The sequence below is a fragment of the Neodiprion fabricii genome, chromosome 1 (assembly GCF_021155785.1).
Source record: "Neodiprion fabricii isolate iyNeoFabr1 chromosome 1, iyNeoFabr1.1, whole genome shotgun sequence".
NCBI classification, from domain to species: Eukaryota; Metazoa; Arthropoda; class Insecta; order Hymenoptera; family Diprionidae; genus Neodiprion; species Neodiprion fabricii.
Window position 1 is genome coordinate 34,882,553 of NC_060239.1, and position 26,823 is coordinate 34,909,375.

Sequence of the window (26,823 nt, forward strand, 5' to 3'; positions counted from 1 at the left end):
AATTATAGTACGTCGTGTTATATCCGCCATCTTGAATTTATGAAATCCAATATCGAATTCGTAATCAGCGACCCCAAAAATTCATAATTCATGTAAAACGTGAACATGCATAAAGGGGTAACTTTGTCAAAAATGAATTATCCCTTCAATTTTCACAATTTTTTTCTTCCAATCAATTTGTTTCTCGCAACAATAATTTACATTATATCGCAATAATTTCTCTCGAGTAATGAAAATCTACTAGTATACTATCAGAAATAGCAAAAAACCGCGAAGAAATGTATCGAACAGTTCTCTAAATATACATAAAATTGATATAAAATAGGTGGTAAGAATACTTGACACTACGATTCAGAGGGTCAATTATAGAGCCACTACTTTTTCGGGCAGGTATCCAGATTATCCGAACAACGCTGATCCACCGGATCCAACGCTTCAAATCCGAACTATTCGAATAGTAAGAGCACTTAATTTATTTGGGTACTATAACTATCCGAATAATGCGAATAGTTCGGTTTGCCGCCCAGGGTATTATAACTACTACAACGTGTACATACTCGCGAAAATTTTTGCCAATTCGCTGCAGATTTTCTACGCAAAAGTAGAACAAGAGTTATACAATATTTCCGTACAGCAAAGTGGAATCGGCATACCTATACCTATATGTATATACATTCCCTGTGAATTCAGCAGCTAACTCGCAATCTTGTAAAACTGTATTGCAAAAATATACACCCGTTTTATATACGAATATACCAACTATCCGGATATTCAAATTACCGGGTCTGAAGTTTCACGACAGACGGATTCGAGCGATTCGGATATCCGGATAGTGTAGAACAGTTTGGATCCACGTGCGAGCACTAATGTTGACACAGTTGCGTCGAAGCGTTGTTTCAACGATTGACTGCATCAGAATGTTGAATGCCGATGCACTGACCGCATCGCTGTATGTGTGTATAAAAATTCCGATCGGAAGACGCCGCGTGAAGGTGATGCAACATTCTTGTTATCGCGAACAAAGTACAATACGGTACCTATACACACGCTGTTGCTGTACGAACGTGAATGTTATTGCAAGTCTCGCGGATGCTGGTAGAACGAAATTCCAAACATAATGGAACAGTGGCGTCGGATACGTGGCCCACCCTCGCGGGTGTAATAACCAACACCATGACGCACATGGTTTAAACAGAAAGCAAGCACGTCGCGTGTGTGGTTACACCGTCAATGTCTCTCAACCTGCTGGTAATTATACCCTCGCATGCATACGTGCACAACAGCGTTGCCCCCAAGTTCTGTTATCTGGAGGCAACAGCTGATACATGACCTGAACCCAGAACCTCGCTGGGCACGTGCATATGTTCAAGTAAAACAAACTTTAACATCGAAAAATGTTATAATATCGCGGAAATAACAGGAACACTGAGAAAAATTTCATTTGTTACGGTAACTAGAAGAATTTGGTAAAACAGGTATTGTTAAAAAAAACTGTCTGGTTATTGTCGGAATTACGAAAAACGGGGTACGCCTAATAATTTTCGTAACAGTTGCAAGAAAATCTAGTAACAGTGATCGTAATGAGAAAGAATAGTAACGGATACTATTACAGAGTTTCCGGTAACAGCTAGAAAACTAATTTTCATTTTTTACCTAGAACTGTATTTTTCGATTGTGGTAAAAAATGAAAACAGATTAGGACTGAGCGGTAAACGAGACTAAAAATTTCTCTCAGTGAAGATGAAAATGGTTTATACATTCAGTCTTCTGCGCGATTTTTGTTAGTTATAATTTGTCCTTCCGTCCTCAAAGAAATTCAACGATACCAGCAGTGGTCCTGTCCTATTCATATGTATCCGCTTTATTTCTATACCGATGAAATTGTTAAATTGTTGGTTGCGGCGTTGTTGACGAATGGTCGATGATCGAGGTGACGAAGAGTGTTCAGCAGGGAGATATTTTATGCAGTCGGGACCAACGGTGAATGCGCATCGCACGTTATACGGGTCGACGCGGCGACAGTTATGCACCTACGTCTGCGACCGTTTACCAGAATATATTTCACTGCTTTAGAATCAGAGAAGAGTGTGCGGAGCACGAACGGGGTCGTCGTCCATAACCGCGTATCGCGGATGCAGTAGCGTACGAGAGTTACAGCTGTACGGAGAAACTTGCAAGAAGTTTACGCACAGGCGAAGAATCCGTGCTTGGATTTCACGGTGAACTGATTTGGCGACAAATCACGAAGGCGGCGGAGGGCTGGAAATTAGGGCGACACTTGACTCGCGAGAAGGAAGATGAAACCCGGAACGTCGAAACGTGCGACCGGGCAACCTGGAGGAAGATCGAGAAGAGAGAGAAGGGTAAACGGAAAAAGAAATTTTCAGGCTAAAAATAATTCGAAGCGAGAAAATAGCGTCGAGTGTTGAAAGAGATCGAAAACTGCGTTCAACTTTTTTACTTTCACTTTCTTCCTGCGCATCGTCGTTGGTCACGCGGCAATCAACGTTGTTAACAACTTTTGTATAAATATACTTTGTAAATAGTTATATGTTTATGCAAACCGACGAATACAAATGTAAATATTTATCTCACTGTACGAGGCTCATCTTTTGTGGTCTGTATGCTGTGAGTAATTCATTTATTACGAAGAATTAGAGATTGTGCAGGAGAAATACGTGACGCAGAATTAGATAACAATGACTGCAGACCCGCAGACCGCGTTGTTTGGATGCGCATAAACCGGGGCCGGAAACCGCATAACGTCGGTTTCACTCTTTCCAACCTCTCGTCACATTCGTACAAGTAAGAACGATACGTTTACGGCACCTGTATCGCCCCTATATTCATCATCGACAGCGCAACGTTCAAAGTATATTAAAAGACTTCGGAAACAGCCCAGCTGCGACGAGTTTATTGCTCTCCGACTGTTGCAATGCTGATAAAGTCCCATAACAAAAGAGAAATATAATGAAGGAGGCAGGAAGAAAATACGGCAAAATATCGTGTGTGTGCGTGTGTATTTTTTTTTTTTATATTTCCTTTTTTTTTATTATTTCCACATATTATGAAATATTCAGCTCCGCGTAATGCATGATCATGCGTTCACCGAGTGCCAGTGTGAATCATACCAACAACTTTGTTTCATCCTAATGATCGTAGCCTCCGCTTCACTCGTCGTTGATTATAAAATAAACGATCTCTTTCCTTGTGGGAAAAAAGTACGAAACATAGTTTTCATAAAGCTAACCATATCGTGACCGAGAGAGAGAGAGAGAATATTAGTTTCTGACGGTTTGTCGAATAAAAGAAATAGGTTGAAAAAAACGCCATAGCTGTTTGAGGGGGAGGAGAGGGGAGAATATGCGAGAACATCTGGCATGCCTATAAACATTCTTCGAGGGTTCGACCATCGCGTCGTTCAACTCACGGACACTTGACAAAATGCAAGAAGGAGAAGAAGAAGAAGAAGAAGAAGAAGAAGAAGATAATACTACAGAACGTAGACGATGAACGCTTCTTTAGAGAAGCGATGGACCAATTCTTTCACGGTGACGTCACCTCCTCCTCCCCCCCTCAACCTCTTCATCATAGTCGTCGTCGTTCTCGTGAACCCTGAACCGACGCTGATGAATCGGCCATTATTTACGTGACAAATATCCCGCAAAGATTTTTATGGGCATATAAACGACCGCGCTCGTTGCTGCAAGCTTCCCTATTTAAAACACACTGTAAGGATCAGTAGCGGGTCGTTAAAAGCTAACGAAATCGATGCGATGTGTTGTTTTCCGTACCACATTAAACTCGGCGTTATCAACGAGATTTCTTTCTTTTTTTCTAATAACCCATTACGCGACACACTTTTTTCTGGTACCGCAACGATAGTAGAGGTCGAGAGAAGGTCAGGCAACGAAATTCCTAGTAGATCTTAATCGTTTCCATCCCGAACGCAGACGACTCTCGTCAATCGTTTAGCAAATTTTCTTCGAAGATTTCCCGTGTTTTACATCCTTCGATGTGGTCAGCGAACAAAGAAACGCTACGATCGCTTTATACGGACGTGTCCAAAACCGTTTCGCACTGTTGCCTCGTTGTCTCGCATCGGGCGCATGTGCAAAAGTGTGTCAGAATTATCACCGGAAACGTCGCATTCGCGATGAATCATGTTCGCGTATATAAATATATGTATATATGTACAACTACCAAGTACATTAAACGGGCACTTCATATCTGCAATCTGCATACTCGCGGACGCGAAGTCTTTGAAGAATTTCCACCGGAGTTCGCGCTTCTTTTCTCTTTTTCTCGCCGCAACGTTTCTCTCCATCGCGATGTTTGATGTATAACGCATGACGTGTGCAGCGATGGACTGTGTCAAAAGAACAATTAGGTGTCCGTTAATGCGTGACTGCGCAACGTTTTCCCGGGATGAAAACACGGGGTTGTTATACAGAGGATCGTGCGACTAACGATCACCGGAAATCGCTTTGTCGGAAAGAATCCGCAGAACCGGAAGCTCAGGAACTGGCCTACACGGTTGAACGTGAACACGTGAAAGAATCGATCAAATTTTCTTCACCCTACGACGCGTAATGTGTCGGTGTTTAGGGGATTTTCAACGAGGCTGAACCCCTTTGTATCGCACGCATATATATACAACTCGTTAAAATTTGAAAACAAACATGAACAAATGGAGGAATTAAATCATTAAATTGCCGCCGATTATGGAGCGCACGAGTATCAGGTGCACAGCTGTAATAAATACAAAAATTATCAGCGTCTCAGTTCCGTGCTTCGCCTAACAATGTAGTACGAAATTTTACCTGCACAGATACATAGATTTTAGGTGCATTGTAGGGTGCTCGTTAATTTCTAGCATCTGCTTCTCGACCCTGGAATCTACTGATAATGACGAAAAAACAGTATGTTGGATGTTTCAGATTTTTAGCTTGATTAGAAATGGATTTTAAATTGAAAAGAAAAAATGTATAAACTGAACAGTTCAGCATCATCAAAAATGGATGCATGGGTCAAACTGCGGTTATGGTGGTTAGTTTGGGGAGGTGGGGCAGCTTGGATTATTTTTAGGAGTTTTTTTTTTTTTTAAATAACGCTATTTTGTTATTAATTTCGATGAACAAATTCGAAACTGTTGTCGAAACTATAAATAACAAAACCCTCGTACTCAAATTGCTCTAACTGTTTTTGTAATCTTCAAAAAGAACTCCTAAAAATAGGTTTGATTAAAAAAAATCCAAGCTGTACCCACCCACCCTGTTAATCTGTTCTTACCAAAACCCGCTTTATCGTGATAACGTACCTATTGTCATTGAATCGTTTTTTATATTTCAGACGCCGTTCTTGGTCAACCGAAGCGCACAACGGTAAGCAGCCAAAAATCAATGCAACGTCTGCTATCCATTCGTTTTTTCTTCCATTTCGATCGCAAGTACAAATTTCATTGTGGTTACATGATTCGTGAGATGTGTGACGATTCGAAACTTGCTTTGTTCACCCCTTCATCGCGTTATTATTAGGAGTAAAACTATTTTTAAACGTGACTCAAGGTCCGGCAATGCTGCAGTTTTAAGTCAACTGCGGCTGTTTTGCTTGTACCCTCGAGTAAACCATCACGAAGGATTTCCTTTCCTCTCGCTGAGCTTGCAAGAGTTTATTCGCGCGCATCCGGATGTTCACATCAACAGATTTTCGCTCATACCAACGTCTACGATTTCCCTAACAAGATGAGATCTTCGACATTGCGCAACTTCTCGATCAATTGCGACGCCGCGGTTTTCAAACACACACGCAACTTCGCGGCGTGGTATGTCGAGTTTCGCAATCGAAGATTCGAATGATTCGGAACAATGAGTTCGTTATCCGCCGTTGTTCGGGACGATGTTCAAAAACAAGCGACCGCATGACCGCCGCTTTTAATTACTAACCGCGTTCTCGTTACTCGCCGCGTTTGTCCTACCATCGGGCGTATGCTGCGAGATTGAACCTCCATGTGTGTATGAAACGAGCATCGATACTCGTTCAATATTTACGAGTCGTTGCTCTGGACTGCAAAATTGATCGCTACTACTACAGCTGCTATTCGTTCCTTTAGAAATACCGCATTTACCATCTCTTTTCTGTGATCAACCGCTAATGTACGGTACAGTCCATTTTGGTGTTTGTCATTTTATTCGGTAGAAACAGCTGTGATCAATTACTCTGCAATTTGAAATTGTTAATTCTGACACCTCGAAAATACTATGGTAATTGTTATTTGGGTCAAATCTTAGGCGCAGATTCCAAAGTTGCGCGTGGAAAATATTTTCAGCATATTTATAAATATTCTGGTAAATTGATTGCTGGTTTTTTTCGTCCAAAAATTGAAGACAGCAAGAAAAAAACAAACCGGTTCTGATTCTGACGAATAACAAGAGGCTGCTCGCATAATCCTGTACGATTAATTTGAACCATTTTATTTTTATTTCATTTTTTTAAACCACGTCGAAAGGCTTGTAAAAGCTACCTTAATCCAGCCAGAGCTAACGAACATTTGTTCTCGGCAACGACGCAGACTGCAGCTGGAGGGAAGGGAACCGGGGTATCCGGGTGTTGGAGGAAAGGGAGAAACGCGTGCGTGTTGATGATGTACAAACGCATTGCGTAGGGGGAGCACGCGTTTCAGAGAATCGCGCTTTGCGATACAGATATATTATGTGCACATATGTACGTTTTATGCGTGTATGCGCATGTATGTAAAATTGAAGCCTGCATCCGACGACGCGAAACGCGACGGATGCAAAGAACTGCTGCTTCTGCAGCTGGAAACCGTAAGACTGACTCTGTAGAGTACGTTGATTGTGAGTCAGAGAGTCATTGGAGTCGCAGGAGCTGCACTCATCACCGACCAGACGCCATTGATATTATTCTCTGCGAAGCTTCTTCTTCGTTCACCGCTGTTGTGGATGCACTCTCAAGCATCGTATCGATACTGAACGTCTTGCCAGAATCCAAGAGGATGTCATATGTAGATGCAGTTTTTATCGGTGCCAAGCGACGCAGAGTTATTGCTCGACACTTGAAGGACCACCTGCAAGAGAAATGTACATTTCATATCGATTATTGATGGTCCTCTCTTCTTGTTCAGCCTGCTTTTCATTTATTTTAATTCATACTCTATAATTCACGGGCGTAATATCAGCAGCAAAGCCATGTCAGGATAATCGACCATGGCGATGGGTACGGTATAATTAGATGCTCTTTAGATGCTGATTGAGGATTTCTCTTCGTGTCATTATTATTTGTCTTCCGTTTCTCTGCCCTTTCCACGAACTTGATATTTCTCACACTAAGAAACGTACAGGAATTCACTGGGAATTTTCGGCGGTAACGTTTTATGCGTCGCCTGATCGACTTGGGACTGATCGCGGTCGCTTTCTCTGAAGAAACGCGCATTAACATGGCGAAAGAAACAACTTATTCCGGTGTTTTGCTGAACAGCTCAAAATTTTTGCGCAAATCTGAAACCTAAATCTTGAGATCAGGACAGTTGATTACAACCTAGAGAGCAGCAACTATGCTCTTATTCAACGTCAATAATTGGGTAGATTAGCTGGAAAGAGGCGGTGATTTGAAACGACGTTCAACGTATGTGTTAACAGTGCTGCTCAGAGAAATCGAATTTTCGGAAAAGCAGCTGACATGCCTTACAAGTGTAATTCTTTGCAAGCTGCGAGATCCATCGCTTCCGAGAATCTTTTAACCTCAAAGCGCTTACCGAACCCTGAGTAATGTCTAGACGAAAATTACATAGAAATCAGTTTCCGTATCTACGATACATCCTTTTATGGTTAGCTTCATATTTTTTACGTTAAAACGAACGTCGGTCAGAGTCTTCTGACTTTTTTCCCGTCAAAATAACCCAACCGAATTACCTCACCTACCTGTAATATGAGTAGACTTAAAATTCGCAAGATTACTTTAAACAGTGACCACAGACGATGATTCACACGTAGTCTGATGGTAGATGAAACCATTTCACATACGTGAATCGTGGCTTCGTGCCGTCTCCACTACTCAATCGAAACCGGTCAGTATTCAACATCTTTGAGTCGAATTCAGTCCAATTTTGCATTGTAAAGATCAAGTTTTGCAGCTTCCTTATTCCCTTGTTCTCCATTGCTGAAAGTCACCGCTTGTTCCTACTATCAATTGCGACAGAACAGAGCTGATTACCCGATGCTACGTTTCAACAGTTTCGGTTGGAATACCGGCGAACAAAGCCAACGAAAGGTGAAACATGACATTCTTTCAACCCTTCACATCAGCAGCGCACCATGTTTGGCGTTATTTTAAATCAGATACCTGTACTTTGTTCCGAGTCAGTTATGAAAGGTGGTGTTTTTGTTTGCGGCAGTCGCCTAACGGGTTGACCCACTACCGAACTATCCAGACAATTAGCCATTGCCGGAACTATTCGCGTCTAGATACCGCTGTGAAACAAAGGACCGTTTGAATTTCGGATTCAACAACCAGGCTGTGGCCGAGACAGCCGGTAAATTTATGGCCGTTCTGGAGCTTCAGGGTTCCGTGACCGCGTTTTGATTTCCGCCAAGAGTCGAGTATTGTTCAACGAATCGCGGGTGTCTGCACCGCCATAGAATTAAACTCGAAACGTGGTCATGCAGCGGTTCGAGTTTGTCGGGCTAATGCGAGAGCTGTTATTGTCGTTTGCTTATCAAATTGTTCATCTTCGGAATCGCGTTTCACAAACACTCCGGTTGTCCGAATCGGTCGTGACACGCGCCGCAATTGCGCAATTACATGTGTGTGCGCGGCTTCCTCTGCACCGAAGCTTCATCGTGACATCACCGCATCCGTCGAGAGTTGAAACGATGAATGCACCGCTAACCGGGTCAGACCATCCTTTCTTTCCACCCACCCACCGTCTCGATCGCTGGCTGAATATTAATTCATCTCGGAAACTGACCGCGTTGAAGAAGACACGGGAAAATGGAAAAGCGGTAACATCGGCACTCGACTCTCGTCGCTTTTCCAGTTTTCACATGGACGCCAAGTCACCTCAATTAATGGACATCCTAGTCCTCGTCTCGCTCGCCAAAGCACAACAAGCGGAACCGTACGAGACTTCCATGGACGCTCAACTACGCTTTTCACCATCGAGTACTTCACCCTTCGGCTGATCCTGACGGCTCTTGGTGCGTCTGAAACTGGTAAAGCACCACTGCCCTCTGCACTCAGGACAAATAGGCAAATAGGTATAGAACCGCGGTGTGGCCTCATGGCATCAGTTATTCTCAGACACCCGGGGTGAACGGCCAGTTTCTACTCAGACTCAACTTCCTTCTCTGACAGAGAATTAGACCCGATGACCGTTTCACCTGCACACGTCAAATGTCGTCGCTAAACAAGAGGGACAAACGTTCTTCTCTGCTCGATGACGATACGTTGTGACACAATGTAATGTAGTAAGAACGAAGTAATCTTATCATTTTCAGATAACGATATTGCGCTGTGAAAATATGTGTTGGTATATCAACGTTACGTTTGTGGAGATCATTTTTACAGCACTTGAGAATCGTTTCTAGCTACACGAACGACATCGATATGCTTTGGAAAAGATGAGGACATGTAGAAACTCGCATACAAGACGACGAATCGTAGTGGAAAATTCATTTCCAGTATTCAATCGACTGCACTTGATGCAGAATCGAGAAGAATTTCAATATCTCAGGAGCCGGTTGCGTACCCTGGCACCCAGCTGCGATACCCGGAATACCCTCATGTGCCGAGTCTGGAATGTTGAGGAGGTACGTCGTTGCGTCAGTGACGTCAGATAGAGGAATAAAGAAAAAGCGATAAACTCGGTCTACTCCATTAGAGTATGCTTGAAAATAGCGATGCAAATACCGTTTTTATAACGAGTCAACATCAGACCAGCTCGTTTGCGGTGAATAATTCGCGAAACGTTGCGAGCTCAAGCCGGACTCGTTGGAGAGTTTCTGCGAAACGTGCTGTAATCCATCTTTGCGGTGATACCCGTGGGCTTGTGATTGTCATACAGGCAGAAATTCAAAGTAACTGGCAAAAATAAACCTGACGTCACTCTCGCAAGTAGCGAAAATACGGTTCGATCGGTATTCTAATTTTACTCTCTTCCCAGCGCAGGACACGCGTACAGCAAACTGGTAATAGGTATGTGAGGACGGGTACGTGCGGAGGCGCGTCGCGTCGCCAAGCAGTCGAAAGTCCCTAGGGACCCGTTATGAATTTATGGGTTTGTTAACCTGGTGCATCCGCCGCCAAACCTCACCTCGACCACCTCGCTACACGGATAGGTATTACCTACTCTCCTCTATACCTCGATTCTCTGTCTTGTACTACCCGATGCCATGTTCGCGGTTCACGGTAGTCGCGACCATGTCCACGATGTGCCTCGTGCATCGGACGCATGCAGGATACATGATCGTATTACCCATTTAAATATTCATCGGGGTCCGCGGGAGCGCCTTGGCCGACGACTCCACGATTATCGGGAGTACAAGGTTGTTCCTGGAGTTTAATCATGGAGGAGTATTCCATCCACCAGAAATTACCATGTATTATTGGTAAAAATGGATGTACCGGGGAGAAACGACATGTGGCCTTGTGCAGGGCACCTTAAGGGTCAGACCTCGATCAGGCGAGTCCGTTATCACTGCCAACGACAGGAGAGCCCACTGGAAATTCTCTGGTGGAAAATATATCCTTCGGAAAAGTACCGACAAGAATGATCAGGATCAGTGAAAAAGCGCTGTATGTCGCGATGTAGAAAATTGTGAAAACTGTAAATTTCCATGACATCACCGCGATTCGATACACCGAATTGATACCGATCAAACCAGCTCCTGGGTTTGAATATGAAACGAGAAAGTTCTGCAAATCGTTGGAATAGGAGGCAAAGAAATAATGCTAGATATCCGATGGCTCGAAGTGGAGAGATATCCTGCAATCTCACGCAAGGATCTGCACAGACTCTCAGACTCTAGACGCATTTATCTCCCGTCCTTACGGTTTTAAATCCTCCTCGAGAAGATTCACGCGTCGTATTTGTTCCGGAATATCCTGAGGAGGAACCGCACGAGGCTTTCTTTGCTGATCGGGATGTGTGTATACAGAATTTTGTTCGTTTTTTTTTTTTTTTTTCTCTTCCTCTCTCTATCTTTTTGACGCCTAGGCCAGGTTATCTCCGGTTTTTAAAACGCGTGCAGGAGGATTGGAGCAGGGCGTGGATAACGAGGGTAGCTCAGCTGTGAGGACCGGCAAGCCACTAAAAGTTGACAAGTTTTTAGTACGAGGAGAAGTTTTTGAACTCGCGGCAATTTGTCGGGCTGGAAAAAGGCGCTCTGTATGAGTTGAGAGAAAGGGAGCTGCGTAAACCCGCGGGAAAACTTTTCACTTTGAATTTTTAACGTTTAACTTCTGACGAGTTTTAACGATCGGTCTGTTGCTGCCGAACAAACTTCTCGGGCATCGACTTGAGGACCGAGTTGGCATATACGCAACGAATGAATCTGGAAGATCTGAATACTTCTGAACAATTTTTAGAATACGGAAAAATCGTGAAAGACTCGTGGATTTTTGCTTTGTGTATCAGAGGTCGGCCGATTAATTACCAAGAAAGGAACTGTCTCATTCCAATCACCGATGATTACGGATTCCCCGACTAAATTGCGTCGTCCAATTTTTTTCCTCGGTAAAGCATCGATCGATTTATCTCGACTCTGCGACTTCCCAGACGCTGTTGCGTACTCGTTACTGTTTTATGTGTACAGTTAGGGATTCTTTCTCGTAAAATATGAACCGAGCTACCGCGTTGCAAGAGACGGAACTTTAATCTTGAACCCGTAGGACATTTTTCTTTCGTTCTCGTTTTTTCTTGGCCCAGGGAAAAGCATTCTTCGCTTATTTTTTACCGCGCGGCTTCTGCCGCTATGATCAAAACTTGACTATGGATATATGTTAATATGCCTACTACAGCAGGTGCGGAACGAGATTCAATTACATATTATTGTTATCGCACAGTAAATTACGATCGTTGACGGTTTTCCCTTCGTGTCGCAGAATTAAAACATAACTTGGTAAAATCTCTTTTACCAAGAACTATACTGATCGACGGATCATTCTTTGGGTAAAAAATCACCAAATTCTTTGGAACAAATATTCAATCTTGGCATAAGCTAGACGATCGGAGGAAAATCTCGCGTTACTACGTTGGAATTCTTTTGGTATGAGGACATCCAGAGCTAGAAAGTTGAACAAAGCGTCGATTCGCCGTTTGACTGGAATAACTCGTGCTGCACGTAAAATTGACTCATCTCATCCTCGCTAGCAAGTGCGAGAGAGTTAATTATAGTATTAACAAAATCTCTCTGCAGTATTTCAGTGGCAAAAGTCTCCGAGATAAACTGCGAATGTAAAACCGTCGTTGTTTCATTTAATTTCCTTTTTTTTTTTTTCTTTACACCAAGATTGCTGCATTCGCCGCCCCTCAATGCTTCTTCTGTCGTCTAATTATTTACGCTTCTATGTTTTTTGTGTTGTCGTTTACGCGTACTCGTTTTTGCAAGTGAAACCACTTGACTATGCGAAGCGCGTCTTATTCGTTCATTTTATTTTATTTTATATTTTTTTATCTTCACGTGTTTCTCGCACTAGTTCTCGACGAAATTTAATTATTTCAAACTACGTCGCGAGCAAATTCACACCGGAGATTAAATTCATTTTCAGGTAAACTGGTGCGTGATTATTTTTTTTTTTTTTTTCAATTTTTTTTTCTCTTTCTCCTCACACTCGTGGGAAAACCAGACCAGTGACTACATAATTGTTGCAGTAATATTTTTACTAAATATACTAAGCGAGGTAATTTTAACGAGTCTATTCAATTTATACGAAACTCCAACAAGTACGAATGAGTTTTTTCTTCCATGCTTGGTGTACAGAAAGTGAAAAAGTCGAAATTAAACGGTAAATTGGTTGAACTCTGCAGGGAGAAATGATGGAGCAGCGTGAGTCACGCGTAAGGCGCTGACCGAACACATTGCTGAGAATCAGCTAAAAGTGGATCGCTGACGTTCTCCTCGCTCCGCGTTTCTATGCTGGATCACATGCTTGCTGGTTTCTTTGGAACAGATGCGTTATAATTGTGACTTTCGTCACTCGGCCGAGATACGCGAACTACTAGGAAGGAGGAAAACGATTTTGCGTTTGGTACGTATATTTTCAACGCGATTGAAATTGAAGAAAAATAAAAATTAAAAATTTTATCAGGAATTGGTCGGTTCGCTGAAACCAACGGGAAATAGAGGCGCGAATAACTAACGTTTAAAGTATCGTTGTAAATACTTTTTGTGTTTTCGAAACGAGAGGATCTAGAAACTGTTCCTTGAAAAGTGAATTCGGGCAATAAATCGTACATAAAATATCCAGAATCAAGTTATTTTGAATCAACAAAGTTAGAACATGAAATTCCTGTGAAATATAATCGTGGTCGTTCGGAGAGAGCGGGAAAATATTTCATTGTTCTATTCCATTTTTTACCTTTGAAAACTATCGGAATTTTATCATAGTTCTTCTAATAATTTTTCATAATTATTATACACTCGTGATGTAGATATTATAGTTTGTTTTTGTTTTTTTTTTTTTTTTACCGTCGATGACATATTTTCTGCAATAGGTGTTAAAAAATTTCGCCCCTTGCTTACGAGATACGAAACAGCGCGGTGGTTTTATTCTTTTCTTTTTTATCTAATATTGCGCCCAGTTATTTGAACGAAAGTTTATTTTGCGGTTACCTGCACCGAGCGAGAATATTCCTGAACTATTAAGCCAATATTTGTTCAAATAATTACGAGTAAATAGTGAACTCAATATATTTGGGAATATCACGTCATATTTTAGGAGAGGATTGAGGTCGGTTGAAATGAAACGCTGCTGATTTTTACCGTCGAGTAAACTTCCAACTGAAAGCTGTAGAGATAAGCTTTTACGTTTATCCAAAATTCGTGAATTCCTCAACGACTACGAACTGTTTTATTCTAAAACGTAGCAATGGCTGCTAAGCTAAACATAATTGATGCATCGCTTAATAGAGTCCAAAAAATAATCGAACATGACTCGATTGAATCGATAAAAATTAATCGATTATTTCGTATTTTTGGAATCCATGTGAAACCAAAATTTCGTAAATTTCAGTAATATAGTATTAATAGCGGAAAAGTTTTGCGATGAATTATAGTTTCATTCAAAATATTTTTCAACTTGAGGTAAAAATATTAATTTATCTTTCACTTATTGTATCAAATGGGTACTTCCTAAGCAAGACAACGATAATAATTGATACTCTAATCACATAAATTGATATTGTATCGCTTCGTTCATGGTAGTAAAAAAACGAAAACCGTTTGTGAGGAAAAATGATCGGGAAAAAATAATCGAGTACTTTTGTCATTGTTACGTAAACTGTCCTACTTTGAATCTCGGTTGCGCGGGTTAAAGTGTAACTCCGTATGAATGAGTAATCTGGCATAGCCATGATAATTTCTAAGCATGATTATACGTTTGATTAGTTGATGATAGCCAGGCACGATGCCTCGGGTGGAAAGATTTATCCTCCTCGCATACAATTTAGCTCTAGCACCGATGATAAAGCTTTGACAGCTCTGTAATAGAGGAAGAAAAAACCGACGTGTTCAACAACGCGTGACTCTGAGTCAAGAATTCATTCGACGATTTGATTGAACAGTTTATTATACATCTCGTATCACGATTAAAGTACAAGATGCGAGTCAACGGTGAAAACTTGGATATCGAACCGTCGATGAAAATCAGAAATTTCACTTTCTTCGAAATCTACAGAGATACAGAGATTATTTCCCAGAGGTACGATCGGAGGTTGAAATATGGATTTTCTTTATTCCCGACAAGCACCTCCAGTCGCGATTATTCGAAGACATTATTGAACTCGACCACCCGGTACGTGCGTTGCTGCATCGCGCGTTCATTCGTGCATTCTCCTCTCTCTCTCTCTCTCTCTCTCTCTCCCTCCCTCCCTCTGCTTCTGGTTACATCTGCCCTTTTTTGCCGCACAAATGTGTACGCGTACACCGCACTGCAAGCTGCATCGTACACGAGGCTTAATAGACATTCATACGTGTCCATGAATACTTTTGCGTTTGGGCGGGTGTTGCGTGTTTGAACTTTCAAATCGGGACGTATGTACGTACAACGTTAGGTGGCATAACGCGTCGCGTGGATACGTGTAACGCACACCCACGTACTAGCGTACGCATATTGCATGCGGTCTCTCCGTTCGTCGGCTCAGCACACATTACGATTCAGACAATCGAAGTAGGCGCAGCAACGCTTAATTGCAACCGTTTGCCATAGGTGCGCCTTTTTCGCCCTGATAGCTCGAATAATTTCATTGCCCTCGACGTCTGCGTTGGGAATACTCCTCGTTATATGTTGCGACTCTTCCGAGTCGCTCTTTGCCGAATGAAATAATAATAATTTGAAAGATAATTGGCGAGCAAAATTTTCTTTCACTCTGTTTCTCTTCTTCGTCAACCTTCGTAGCATCACCATAAATCATTTGGCTCGACTAATTTATCGAGAATGTGTGAGATTGGATGAAAATTGGTCGAACAAAAGTTGAGAAGGAAAAGTAGGCAATTTCACACGGGTCATAGTCCGAGAACTACTTCGAGTAAATAATAGCTTAGTGACCCGTGCGAGTGCGTGATGTTTATGGCTTACTTCCGGTTTCCTATATTAAAGTAGGTGGGTATTGTAACGCCCTTATGCATCGCGGGCTTATGATTCTTTTTCTCCCACAGTATTGCCGTTCTTTTCCTTAATTCTGTATCAGCCGCAATTGGGCCAATTCACATAAATTCCACTTTATCATTAGATTCAATTCGATTAACCCAAGATCTTAACATTTTTCTACTTTTTTAATTCATTTTTTCCCTCCACCTCTTTCTTTACCACACTGTCAAACGACGATCAGACGCTTAATCGACATCATCATTCACCCTGAAAAATATATATCGATCGTAACAAACTACCCAGCAGGTACTTAATTCAATTAAACTCGAAACGAGTGCAGAATAAATACGTTGGCTTATTAGTCGTACAATTATACCTCGTTGTTGTTTTATCGAAAAAAGATTATAAGCGGGGTGATATTGGCGGTGAAAATTGAATCAGCGAAAATGGCATCGGCATTGTTTTTCTGCCGCAATTTTCGCGCCACCGCGTACAACACCCTCAAGTTACTGTTTTTTTTTTTTTTTTTTCAATCATTACCTTTTTTTATTTTGGCAAAAATGCATCTCTTTCACAGTTCGTGTACGTACCGAAGATAACGAGCGACGAACCGTCACTAAAATTTATCGTGTATATGTTTACGCACGATTTACCTTATCGCTTGTCCTCATCACACACTCTATATACTCTAAACGCATCTTTAATTTCGTCACGCGCCTGCACCGTGCCCTCTATCTTTTTTACACCTCTCCACATACCTGTTCCGTATGCTCAAATAATCGGGTGATTGTATAAGAGCTGAACAAAGCTTGCCTAGTTCGCCTGCGAGGAAGTTTGACAGGCAGCGGGTATGCTACTAGATAATTACGCCAAATCGCGATCTAGATTCGATGAGGATCGTTACTCTCCCGGTATTTTAACCATCCCCCAGTGACGTCAGAGATCGAGACGAGGTACCGTCGTGATATAATTGTACGAGGTTTTCGAACGGTTCGATGATGCAGATGATGTTCGATCGCACTGGAAGTTGAGGAAACGAGCAAGGCTCGCAACGTACAAAAGAGAAAGGTGAAAATGAAGAGTCAAGATGCAGGGTAAATCCTGGTCTATAATTAAGCGTCTTAGTTTCAGCCTCTTGGGTTCTAAATTTGAAATATCGCATCATCATCGGCACAAACGCGGGCTGCAGCACCGCTGACTGACGATGAGAGAGAGAGAGTTGAAATCGTAACTCATTTATGGTTTGATGTATCCATCTCAATCAATCGTTCAATCATCGCCGCTCACGCGGATGTTGCTGATAATAAAAGATTTCACATTCTAAAAAGCGAACGAAAACTTCGATCGTACATTGTTGGAAAAAGGTAACTAAACGTGATGTCCCAAAAGGTTCACTTTGTGTTGGAGTTACTTGTTACACTTCTGTCGATAAATATGACACAAATTATTGCAATTTTGACATTTAAATAGTCATATCAACATTTAATTTCTAATTTTGAGTTTTCTTTTGACTTGGTAATGCATTAAAAAATAGTTAAATCAACCCAAGACTTCTAGAGGACCTGCCGGGACATTTTTTTTCTAACCACGTATCGGAGTTAGTAAGGTTACCGTAACGATTCATGCTGAGGAAAAACGTTATTTCGCGATTTTCGAATCGTCCGAAATTCAGTGAACCGTAATAAAACTAGACACGCTTGTATTTCGAAATCTCATCCCCTTGAAAATCATTCCAAAATTAAGAAAACAGCGACTTTTTCCCCGACGTTTCGTTACGACAACGTTACCAACTTCAACCTCGTTTATGTCGCGCCGAAAACTATACGCCGCAGAGCAACGAGTCGTCCATCTCTTGTGAGGAATCTCTGGCTTCAAGCCAGTATAACGAACCAAAGCCTCGAAGCTATTTATACCGTAACCCAGGGTGCGTTTTAACGCGCGATGCAACCAACGACGACGTTCTCGATGCACCCGCAATCGGCAGGTACCGTGCACTTCGGGAGTGCATCGTTACCCTCCTCGCAAGATTAGAGATCGAGGCAGTCCAAGGATCAAACGGAATCGCCGATCGCATTCGGTACTCGAAGCTTATTACTCACCGCCGTAGACGCCCTCCTCGTCGGATCAAAGGAGACGATCGAATTCCGGATAATCGAACCCATCAACCGATCGTTGCGTTCGCCGTTTGAACGAGCGTTCGGATCCCAACAAATCGCACTCGTATGATCTTCGTTCAAATTCAATCCTGTACAGATCCGTTAATCGATCGTAATTCTCGAGATGTCCTTACAAACCATCACCGAAATTCTAACTTCCTTCCGTCATCCCGCGGACAAAGACGCCAGTCCGATGAAACCGCCTCTCGATTATGCATAGTTTCGTTATTCGCGTATCTTATCGTGAGCGCAATAATAAATCGGTATTCCGTACATGCGCTCTGCTCTGTTTGCAAGTGAAACGGCGCGAGACGAGCTCATACTTTTCTCGGTACAACGAGAACGCACATCCGTAGGGTCGAAAAGACGACTGGAAACCGCAGCCTGCGACGAACATCCTCCTGAGTCATTCGCCTCCTTCAAGGTTACTTGACGGGCTGCATGTTTGTCTTTATATCTGGTCAAACAGACGAGACTTTGAGTGCTTTCGAAGCTTGATTTATCATCGCGCGTAACTTTAAAGGAGCGAGCTCGTTCAAGCCGGGGTTTACAAATTGGAGAAAAGTGGTATACGTGTAACCAAACGGCTGACTTTGCTTCAGACGCGACGACGACGTCTCGCTTTTTGGACCACTCGATGGCTTTCCAGATCCCACGACGAATCGATGCTCGGTGTCTTCGGCGACTCGAGAGAGAGAGAGAGAGAGAGAGAGAGAGAGAGAGAGAGAGAGAGAGAGACTATGTTGAAGATAACGAGAAGCGCTCGAGTGACATCAGCGTCCTGTTTACCTCCAAGGGTTCGGCAAAGGGTTTCTCGAGGTTAAGAGGCTCGAGGGTCACTGACGTGCACCGTCACTGCGATACCTCGAATCGACTCGGGAGATCTCCGTCCTCCGTCTTTCTCTCGCCTCTGCAGGCGTTGAAATATGCAGATTCTCCGGGCCGAAAAGCCCAAATAAATTTACTCCGGAAGGTCGGCGGGATATTTTAACCCTGCGGGTTCAACACGAGCAACCCGCTTGATTACGGTCTCTCGCAAATTGTCTGCCTTACTTACGTACTTCAACGATGCGTTCGGGGCTTTCATACTTGACGCAGTCGTTATCAGTGGTGTAGAAAGTCGAATTTCCTGTTCCACTTTCTCGTCACTGTAATTATGTTGTTCGTACCGCTACGGGAAGAAATTCCTAATTCTAACGAACTTCACGATCCTTGACATTTTCGATTCTTACGGTGAGCAGAAACAAATAAAATAAACATATCGTCACGCCGAGGACAATATGAAAATTATACCGGTAGTTGTGATCGGGGAATTTAAAGCTTGTGTTAATTGACTGTTATTTTTATAATATTTTCTTGTAACTCTAACAATAATTTGTAATCCAAGTTTAAGTTGCGAAGATAATTATTTTACTGACAAAATGAATCTTCTTTCAGTGCGTTAACCCAATGCAATTAATTATCGATGTATCATAATCGTATGAGAAATTAATCGCATCGAATCTCGTCTGCGGTATAAGGTGCAGTAGAAACTGCCGCAAACTCAAAATTTCGAACGATTCTGATTAATTATCCACGAAAAATGTTCTCGAGGCGTTAATTTTGACAGTCCGAAATTTTTGTAACAACGACCGGACCGGAATTGTATAAATGATATTAAATAATATAAATTTAAATGAATAATCGGAAAACTCGCGTGTATTTAAGGATATGTAATCAGCGTTATTACGGGACGATCGTCGCCAATTACCGAGTAAAAATTGAACGGCTAGACGGGAGATTGAAGTTTTGCACGTGTTACGCCGCGAGGGTTGAATTCCTACATATAACGTCGATTTGCTGGGATCGGAATGGGATGGAATGGAATGGAATGCAAGCTGGCTGCGTATACGGGTTTGTATTTGTTGTCGGTTGCGTCCTCGGTCTTGTCAACGCGCACGTATACGACGGTTTACTCGCGGCGAGATTTCACCCCCAGGGCTCGTACCCACTTCCGGTCCTCTTATGGGGGAGAAACTCGGGGCATGGGATCGTGCGGTACCACTCGAAGGAATCCAAGGGCTCCCGAGAACAGCTTCGCCGCAAAAGTTAGACGACGTAACGAGATGAGATGATGAGGAGAAACTTCTCGGCGTGTGTACGGAACAGGTTGCACTATTTTTTCACTCGTTCCACTTTATTTCGCGTTATTTAAAAAATTCTGCGATTAGGGAAAGCGTGATCGTAACCATTGGCGTTAAATCGGGTCTACATACTTTGTACCTTGTACTTTAAAGAATGTTTTTTTCATTTTTGCTTCGAAATTATATTTGTAAAAAATGCTAAATTCGTGGTACTTGCGGATATTTTAATTAGATAACTTTCTGCCCTTTTTCGAATGTCGATAGTAAAAATATATCAACTGGTTTTTCGTTTACTTTTATCAGTACGCAAAGTTTTTAAGTCTTCTCATTTGAAAATACTTCTCGACCCGTGACGAAATTGATAATCGCAAACGATTGATTTTATAAATGTTTGATAAAATTTCATACTTGAAAATTATACATTGATTTTTTGATCTTTCAAAATTTCACGACACTCGTCGATGAGGCTCCGAATTGGAATGCTATGGATTATATTGTAACGAACTAGGCGATACAGGATAAAAAGAACAAGTTCCGAATAAACAGGCAGCGAAATTAAAAGACGAGAAAAAATGCTTTATTGGCAATTCGTGTTTACGGCCGAAAGTCTGAAACAGGACTGTTTTTACAATAACGCTGTTTGACGTAGCCACCATATTCATTTTATGATACATGAAAGCTTAAGCTTTTTTTTTATCTACGATGACTACTGGACCATTGGAAGGGGTGGCAAAACAGGTGAATTCACCATTTCTAACAATATATTAACAAAGAACGAATATAAATGAGAGCTGAAAGAAAAACGTCGGAAACCAATAATTTTCCAAAAAGCTTTTGACTCGTGTTTGTTTTCACCTCCGAATACCAGTTTTATTAAATTCTCTCGAGCTGTTTACCAATAAACAGAGTAACTTCTACAACGGTGATGAATTTTCCGTAAATAGCAGGGTTTAACAAGAAAATTGAGGCAGGGTCGGTTTTATAGATATGAGTCAGGTAAAAAAAAAAGGAAAAAAAAAAAAAACGAACTAGAAGTAAAAGTTAAAACGACCCTTTGTTTTGGCCCACCCCGATTTTCATTTCCCCGAAAGGGTTTGAACGTATGTGAACCAGATACAAGCGTAAAGCCACACACATGTGATACAGCAAATACATTTCCCGGAGAATATTTTACTCTTCACACACACACACACACACACACACACACACACACACGCTCAAACGCACGCGCATTCTATATTCATGGGTGAAAACTCGCACGCACATGGTTGCGAGCAATAAAGTTAAGAGGTTCCACGCTCCGATGTTCGAACTCTGAAGAGAGCGCGCAAGTAATTAGAAATTATAAAATATATTCCCCGGGATAAATTTTTGATTAGCCCTCCCATCCTATCTGCAACTGCAGTTATGCATGTGCGCGCATTGCTCCCGATAAGCCAACGATCCATTACATAAATACACGACCGCTGACCAATCTCGGCTAATTATGTCATCTCGAATAGATAACATATTTTATTTGGTATTTATGGTTAATTTATTTTCCTGCTATCGGCTTAAAACAATGTTACATGTATACACACAGTATGATATTGAAGCTTGTAGAGGTGGACTGGTATTTAACCCTTTATTTATTTTTTATTTATTTAACTATTTTTTTTGTCACGAATGCCGAGTTTTTTTTTTTTTTTTTGCTAAAAGTATTTTGTGCTACTCTGCAATCTGCTTTCTGCAATTTTTGCACCGGCTAAATACACGCCAAAAAATGTTTCTCCTCTTGCTGTTTTTGTTTGTCCTGCAATATTGGATCCGCCATTTTGAATTTTCAAATTTCGAGTGCAGATTTGTAATCAGCGAACCCAAAAACCATTCAAAATAAAGTTTTATCAAAGTGAAATATATTTTTGAATTTATGTCCGCCATATTGGACCCACCATTTTGAATTTTTGAATTTCGAGTTCAGATTCGTAATCAGCGACCCCAAAAGCCAGTGAATGCAAAATTTTAAGAGAATGAAAGGATTAATTAGTTCGTTATCATCGTAAAGCTTATATGCACACTATATTCGAGTAAATTTCATTCCTCTGCATACCAAACTCTGATAAAAATCGTTGCGATCAACGTTATTCATCAATTTTCTTGTTCTCCGGTTTTACCGTTCGTACATTGATTTTCACCAAGTGCAGAGAAAGGAGAAAAAATCTCCCGACCATTCGCTGTCTGTGTAAAACATTGAGTTACCAAAATAAAAACACACAATCAAATATTTATTTCAATAGTATGATATTTGGCAAATATTTCATATATTTGATGCTCCGAAATGCTTATTTACCTTGACTGTTGTAAAAAAAAAAAAAAGAAACAATAAAGTTTCGTATATTTCACAGTCGGCAAATACGATTTTTATACAACTTTTTCATATTTGTACTTGTAATATAAATATTTTCCAGGATATAATTATGTTCTTACTCGGTAAACAAATTAACTGGTAAATACTTTCACGCAATTCCAATTCCAACTTCAGTTCCAATTTTACCCAAGCAACAAACTTCCGAACAAAGTTTTATACGAATTAATACCTCCGGAAGCTTGTTTTAGAATCGTGTCTTTCCAAAGTCGAATCATGTCGAAATATTCTGGACTTTCGAAACGTCGCCCGAAGCTGTCTAAATTCCGCGAATGAGCACAGAGAAAATTTCATAATTTCAAACAGGAAATCTTTAACCTATTCGCAGCGTGCGTAGTTTGACTTCCATGCGTATAATTCACCGAGTTTATTATAACGCAGAAGAGCCTCGGCTTCGATATTCCGACGAAATAACGAAGGAAATAAACCGATCGTATTTATACCTTATAACCGAGCTGCGCACTTGCTGCACCGTAGTCTATTTATCGAGTAGAGCACGTATGTGGTTTATACTCCGTGCAGCCTTATCGCATGCGTGGTGAAGAATATTTTTCATTTCGTCGCCTGAGCAGCGGCGGAAAACCGCACAAGGGTGCGAGGGCATGAAGATATCATCCTACAGGGGCGGATGAGATCCCGCGGCCGATAAAGGTCCCCGAAATTTCAATTTTCCCCTCGTTTGTCAGGGGAATATCGCTTCCAGTTGTTCCGCGAACAACTTCTGGACGCTGGTGGACGATCGCTGTCTCCGGAGATCCGCGCAAACTCCCAGCAAATTTGCCACCACCGACACTTCGCGGAGGAACAATACCCAACTGATTTGCCAATTTTCAACCCTGCAGAAATTACGTTCAACTGTATCGTTGTACTGCGATAATTCGTCTCGTTCTGTTGTTGATTTGACAGACAATTATCGACCTCTCCCAGACCTAATTGACCTTCTCACTAACTTACAACTGGGTCGCTACTGCAAAAATGGGTTTCCTTATTTCACGTTTTCTGCTCATTGCTGTCGTAGGTATAAGGTAAGTGTACCAGTTATCGACCCTGTCCCAATTATTGGGACACCTTTTTTGGTTGTATATGTTTGATCGTTGGTCCTAAAATTACCAAAAAATAGATCTGTAGTGTCTAATCCTGTAGTAATTGGTTCGAGTAGTCGAGAAATTCACAATTTCTGCCGTAAGTTTACGATTTTGTAAAATAAAAGGGTCGGTAATTGGTTGTAAACGCGTCAATCAATATCCGGTACACTTACCTTCACGTGAATTATAACGTGTACAGTTTTTGTTCGATGACCCAATTGATTCGTTTTACAACGTCCGGTTACCTTCAACCATATTATTGACCTTTCATATTTCTTCCATTCATTGGTCTCACGTTATGTCTTGTCATTTTTAGTTACGTACGTACGTACGTATGTACATATCTACGGGTACTTAACGATCGCACGAGTATTCGTTGTACCCTCCAACAAAGTGTCAAGATGGCAAGAATTTTTATAAACCGAAACAACGAAGGTCGTTCATATCGGTTGTCACAACGTGAAAAAGGACAAAAATTGGCACCTACACGAGTCGCCTGGACATTCGGGGATGCGGAGAAAGTGAGAGGAGTCGGTATAAAGAGGATGGCGAGAAGGGCGAGCAGAGTGGTAATATAGCATGGTAGTCCTGGATGGGGTGTATTCGCGATCACGAGGGGGCTGCGGTGTGACGTCACATGCCAGAAGCCGTCTCCAAGGCAACCGGTATTACACCCGATGCCTTCCTCTCTCTTCCCATTCGTCTGCACTCTCCGTTGTAACATTGCGGCAAGTCCTCGTCTGGAAATTTCGGTAATTACCTACCGTTAAACGCTGCTTGCACAACGAACGCGTACGTTACATAGGTACGTACTTACATATACGTTACACCAATTACGACCAAATACTCCGACGTGCGAGACAAGGGTGGAAACTCTACACGTCGATGTGTTGTTTCATGGCTCGCCCCCATTTCACGGGTGAAATCAAATTTGAAGAGACGATGTGGACGCCGGTGAAGCAGAGTGAGGAGAAAGCGGCGGAGGAGGATGATGTATGTTACTACACCTATGCAAGTACAGCCGAGTGAGTGCATCCCGAGACTACTTCTCTTCTCATTCGCGTCGAATTGTTCGCTCTGCAGGGGCAAACCTTATGGTAGGTTCAAGAGCTGTCACGGAAAATTAAACAGGTCAGAGATCAGAACTTTGGAAGTTTTGACAAGGTGGATGTGGATGTGCGTACGGCTCGTATCGTACCTTGAATAAAATAACCTGGAGCTAATGAAACAGCCTTGAGTTACATCGTGCTGGAAATAACTGTGTTGACTGGAAGTCGATTTTGCACGAGGCTGAAGTTACTGACGTTAACGTAGGAATACGTCAGGAGAAGGAATCATTGTTGGGCATTTTAAGATGACTTACAAGGATTGAATTTTTAAAATTAGGGCTTATTTTGTTTGTAATGATTTACTAAATATCGAAAAGTCACAAAGGTGCGGACTAGCGGTTTTTCTTAAATATTCATCGTTCCGGTTACATTGCTAAATTCATTCTCGTAATTTCGCAGGTAATTTTACTGTCTAACAACGAGATCCAAAAAATGTGTTAGTCAAGTTCTTTGATTTCTGAATACCACTAAAAGAAAACTTTACGAGTTCGAGAATATTGTGAGGTCAAGAATTAGTTTTCTATTCGTTTCAACGATGATCGGCCATATTATCAAAAGCGTTCCGTCCAAGTCCGTCATCATTCTGATCTCAACTAAACGTTACGTTCGCTAACTTGTCCAGAAATGATTACGTCATGCTTTTTATGCAATTCTTAATCGGGTAATCGAGAAATTTTGTAACAAATTTGGCAGAACGAAAAACCAATACGATTTTTCTGCGAAACGGGAGGAGGACTGACCGTCGCGTATAGCTACTCATCCTCAATACGAAATAAAAAATTTTTGCTCCGATTGTCAAATTGGACGAAAAATTTTTGTATTGCGTTATTCAGAAGTGTAAACAACGTACAATAGTTGACATTGTTCGATTATATACGAGCCAGCTAATCGAACATGCCGTCGAATGTTTCATCTAACTCTGACGGATATACATTATCGACGTTGAAGAAATAGGTATATATATATATACATATATATGTATATATATATACACATCAGAGAAGAGAAAAAGAAACCGTAAGAAGAGGAGGAGGAAGAAGAAGAAGCGATCGAGAGGAGGGAGTGTGTAAAGCATAAAGTAGAAGAAAAAAAAACGTTCTAATCGAAACGAATTTCTGGTCTGTTCCCGCAGCCGCGTCTGCTGCAAGAAGCGGCGCGATCGTGCGAGGCTAGAAATCTGAATAGAGAATTTATAGAATGGACCCGGTGAGAAGAAGAGGACAGTAATTCATCACCGAGGGGAGTGCGGGGCGTTCGAAGATCGGAAAAATCGTTCGTTCCCACAGTGATGACGAACACTGCAGCAGGCACGTGTGCATCAGAAGCGGCACATCCAAGCGGCGGAATAAATTATGTAAATACCCCGAATGTATGCACCTACCTGTGTGCCGAAGGTATAACTCACCCACACGCTCTGCGAAGCTGACGGTACTCGCCTGTATAGGCATAATTCCGCCCGCGGCTGCAGAGTTATCGAATTGAGAACCCCGGCCCAGCATCATCCGAGATGAAAGCGACCCGCCTTGGTCCACCGAGTCTCCCTCTCTCTCTCTCTCTCTCTCTCTCTTTTTCTCCTTGCGATCTCCGTTCGCGAGACTTTGCGAAGCCTCTGCTCCTCGGAGCCATCAAAATCAGAACGAAAAACGCCTCGGCCAAAAGTTTATTCCTTCCTTCCTTCCTTCCGTCCTTCCTTCCTTCTTTTCTTTCCTCTATTGCTAAAAACTTGTTCAGGGTTTATCCCCCGTCTCGCTTTCATTTCTTTCTTATTTACTTTTTTTTTCTTCTCTCTCGTATACTCGATATTTTTATATATATATAGCGTTGATGTAATATCTAAACGGTCAGGGGGATGTGAGGATTTTTTGGAGGAGGCTTGAGGTTATATACTGATATGAGGAAAAGTCTGAGTAAAAAGTATTTCTTGGTTTTTGGTTCTATTCTTTTCTCTCTCTCTCTCTCTCTCTCTCTCTCTCTCTCTCTCTCTCTCTCTCTCTCTCTCTCTCTTCTTTTCTTTTGTTTCCTTAAAGAGAAATATGACTCTTGCAAGTGTCAATTGTTGGACGAAAAGAATTTTGTACTAGTCGCGAGTTCAAGTTCATACTGAAACGAAATGGAAAATAG

General features: G+C 41.8%; 1 protein-coding gene across 1 annotated transcript in view; it reads left to right on the forward strand.

The window, feature by feature from the left end:
* Window positions 1-26,823, forward strand: part of LOC124184250 — an 86,670-nt gene that overhangs the window by 10,933 nt on the left and 48,914 nt on the right. Inside the window, exon 2 of the mRNA XM_046573781.1 lies at window positions 5,353-5,384. The gene's annotated coding sequence lies outside the window, so the exon portion shown is untranslated. The remainder of the gene's footprint in view (window positions 1-5,352; window positions 5,385-26,823) is intronic.